Source organism: Rhododendron vialii, chromosome 13a, assembly GCF_030253575.1.
Source record: "Rhododendron vialii isolate Sample 1 chromosome 13a, ASM3025357v1".
Classification (NCBI taxonomy): Eukaryota; Viridiplantae; Streptophyta; class Magnoliopsida; order Ericales; family Ericaceae; genus Rhododendron; species Rhododendron vialii.
This window is the reverse complement of record NC_080569.1, coordinates 33,195,950-33,200,000: the sequence shown is the minus strand read 5'-3', so window position 1 is coordinate 33,200,000 and position 4,051 is coordinate 33,195,950.

Below are 4,051 nucleotides of genomic sequence, written 5' to 3'. Positions count from 1 at the left end.
TTTCGTTCTGATAATGGTGGTGAGTACGAAAAGAAAGAATTGATGGAATTTATGCACTCTGAAGGGATTATTCACCAAACATCTTGCACAGATTCTCCTCAACAAAATGGTGTCGCAGAGCGAAAAAATCGACATTTATTGGAAATTGCTCGGTCTCTTTTAATTGGGGGTCATGTTCCTATTTACTTGTGGGGTGAAGCTTTGAATTCGGCGGTCTATTTAATGAATCGTACGCCATCCAGTGTTCTTAATTTTCGAAGACCATTGGATGCCCTTTCTGACCATTGCACTCTCCCATCGGTAGTACTTCTGGCTCCACGAATTTTTGGGTGTGTGGTTTATGTTCATTTGCATCCGCGCCAATGGACTAAGCTTGAATCTCGTGCTTTGAAGTGTGTTTTTGTGGGATATGGGAACAATAAAAAAGGCTACAAGTGTTTTGATCCAAAAACTCGAAGGCTTTATGTTTCCATGGATATTACCTTCCACGAGACCGAACTTTTTTACAGGGCGCCAATTCCTAATTTACCATTTCCAGGGGAGAATTCAGACGAAGTGATAAATTATGCAGAACTGGAAGCATTTTTTACCTCAGAAAATATTTCTTCGTCCGGAGATTCTTCAGGACAGGGTGAATTTTCAGATGAAAGGGAAGAGTTATCGGTTGTTGAACCAGAGACGTCTCATACTGAAGATAATGCTCTTCATGATAGTACAATGCCTCCCAACAATTCAACACAACTACTGAGCCAGTCTTCTTCTGAGATTCCTCCAGAGGTATCCACTAACCCTAACTCCACTGGTAGTGATGATCTTTTTTCTGAATCTCAAGTGTCTCAATATCGTCTTCCGCCTCGTTCTAATCGTGGTGTACCACCTGTTAAATATGAGCCTGATCCTAAATCCAACGTTAGATACCCCATTAGTAATTATGTGTCTTGTCAAAAACTGTCCAAGTCATATGCGTCTTATGTGCTACAGTTATCATCTGTTCCTATTCCTAGTAAAATGCAGGAGGCTCTAGCAGATGATAGATGGACTCAAGCCATGGCAGAAGAAATGGCAGCGCTTGAGAAAAATGATACTTGGGAGCTTGTGACTCTACCGAAAGGAAAAAAGACCGTGGGATGTAGATGGGTCTTTGCGGTCAAGCATAAAGCAGATGGGACAATTGAGAGGTATAAAGCTCGATTGGTTGCGAAAGGATATACGCAATCTTATGGGGTTGACTATCAGGAAACTTTTGCACCTGTTGCCAAACTTAATACAGTTAGAGTGCTCCTGTCTTTGGCGGTGAACCGAGATTGGCCACTTCTTCAGTTTGATGTAAAAAATGCTTTTTTACATGGAGATCTTACAGAGGAAGTGTATATGGATCCCCCTCCAGGTGTGGAAAAATACTCAGATATTACAATGGTATGCAAACTTAAAAAGGCGTTGTATGGGTTAAAACAGTCTCCAAGAGCTTGGTTCGGTAGATTTACCAAGTCTATGAAGAGCTTCGGATATAAACAAAGCAACTCAGACCATACGTTGTTTTTAAAGCATCGAATGGGTAAAATTACTGCTTTGATTATATATGTTGATGACATGGTAGTGACAGGAGATGATCAAGAAGAAATTGAGAGCTTACAACGACACTTGGCCTTAGAGTTTGAAATGAAACAACTTGAAGATTTAAAATACTTTCTCGGAATCGAGGTAGCCCGCTCAAAGAATGGTATTTTCTTGTCTCAACGAAAATACGTTCTTGACTTGTTAACTGAAACAGGTATGCTTGGATGTAAGCATGCAAATACCCCTATTGAACAAAATCACAAGTTGTTTAATTGTTTACATGCAACTTCTACTGATAAAGCAAGATACCAGAGACTTGTGGGAAAATTAATTTACTTGTCCCATACCAGGCCAGATATTGCTTATTCAGTATGCGTAGTAAGCCAGTTTATGCATGATCCTCGTAAACCTCACATGGATGCTGTGGAACGCATATTGCGATATTTAAAGTCTGCTCCGGGTAAAGGGTTATTGTTCAGCAAGAATAATCACTTGAAGGTAGAAGGTTACACTGATGCAGATTGGGCTGGTTCATCTGACGACAGAAAATCTACATCAGGATACTTTACTTTTGTAGGGGGCAACCTTGTGACTTGGAGGAGTAAAAAACAACAGGTGGTAGCAAGGTCAAGTGCAGAAGCTGAATATATAGGCATGGCTTTTAGAGTATGTGAGTTACTATGGTTGAGGAACTTGCTTAAGGATTTGGGTATTCACTCTCAGGAGACAATGAAGCTGTATTGTGACAACACTTCTGCTATAGAGATTGCTCATAATCCAGTCCAACACGATCGGACGAAGCATGTGGAAATTGATAGGCACTTCATTAAAGAAAAACTTGAAGCCGGAATCATTGCTTTCCCGTTTGTGAAGTCTGCAGACCAACTAGCCGATGTCCTTACCAAAGCTGTTGCCAGCAGTGTTTTTAGTCACTCTTTAGACAAGTTAGGCATGTGCGATATACATGCTCCAACTTGAGGGGGAGTGCTAGAATTAAGGATATGATTTAGTCAATATTTGATTTGGCCAATATCCTTAATTGTGTAATCTTATTTTATGCCATAAGTGTAGAATATTTCCATGTAATCTTGTATTCTTTCCTTGTTAATGTTTGTACTATATATATTGTACAACTACGATGAATGGAATTATCAGAAAATTACTCCACAATTGTGTTTATTTTCAATTCTCATGCCTTGTGATGCCAATAAGACTCCCAAAAGCAAGCTTCCTGTACGGATCTTTTGTCGTAAAACGTGACCTTCGTGTTCGAGATCCATATCCATACGTCGGAGCAGAGTCAGTCTCTTGTGCCCATTTTGATGATCCAAACTATTTACATTTTAGAGTTTGTTCAGAAGATCAACCACGCCAAAAATCAATTTGATCAAATATCGTTTGATATGATTTCAAAACATAATTGTTTTAGGAAAATATATTGGCACTTCAAAAATTGATACAGACACTCCAAAAAACAAAGGAAAATGGCTTTGGTGTTACACTGATTTTAGAGTGTCTGCATCAATTTTTTGAGTGCCAATATCATTTTCCTTTTTTTACAATGTAAAAAAAACTACAACACTTAATTAATCGGAGCCCATTTAACTCATTTATCTCAAGGAAATGCATTTCGAAATTACTTCGACTGGTATCTGATCATTCTGATATTTGGCATGACAAATGTTTTCGACGAGTTCTAAAATGTAAACGATTTGGATCATTAAAATGAGCCCGGGAAGGGCCACAAACAAGCGAACTCAATCGTCCAACCCATGATTGGATAGGATCTTCCCCATAACAAAAACTACATTAATGATGTTATTTGTATCATTTTGGCACAATTTATTGAATTAAACTCATCTCATAAAATAGACGCAAAATCCGTTGGCTTGAATGAAGTGAGAAATTTGACAAAGCCAAATGTGCTCTCAAGCATCTCCAACCTTTGTTTTAAATTTAGAGATATCAATTTTTGTAAGTCTGGTGTGGCAATTTAACACATTCAAATTTGACACACTACTACAATAAACTACTATAAAGATCACAGCTATTGGCCATGATTGTAAGTTTTTTATCACGCTCCTGCTACCGTGATGGATTTGGGTGTGATTGTAAGTCACTCTCTTTTATCACGGTTATAAACCGTGATTGAAGGAGAGAAATAATCACAGCCAAAAGGCGTGATCATTTCTCTTTTATCATGAATATAAGTTGTGATTGTTTCTCTTTTTTGAAAGTGATTGTATGTCACTTTAGATTACGGTCTGTAACCGTGATTGAAAGTTCAAAATAATCACACCATAAACTGAGATGAAAAATTATTGCGCGTGATCTTTTCTTTGAATCTATTAGACCATCTTTTCTTGTCATTGCCAAGTTTCAAACCCACGCACTCTTGGTTTAATTTCTCAAGTCCTTACCACTAAGCTAGCCAAGAACTTATGTTATATTAGGAAAACAAAAATATTTATATTTACGTCCTAAAGTGAAAAAA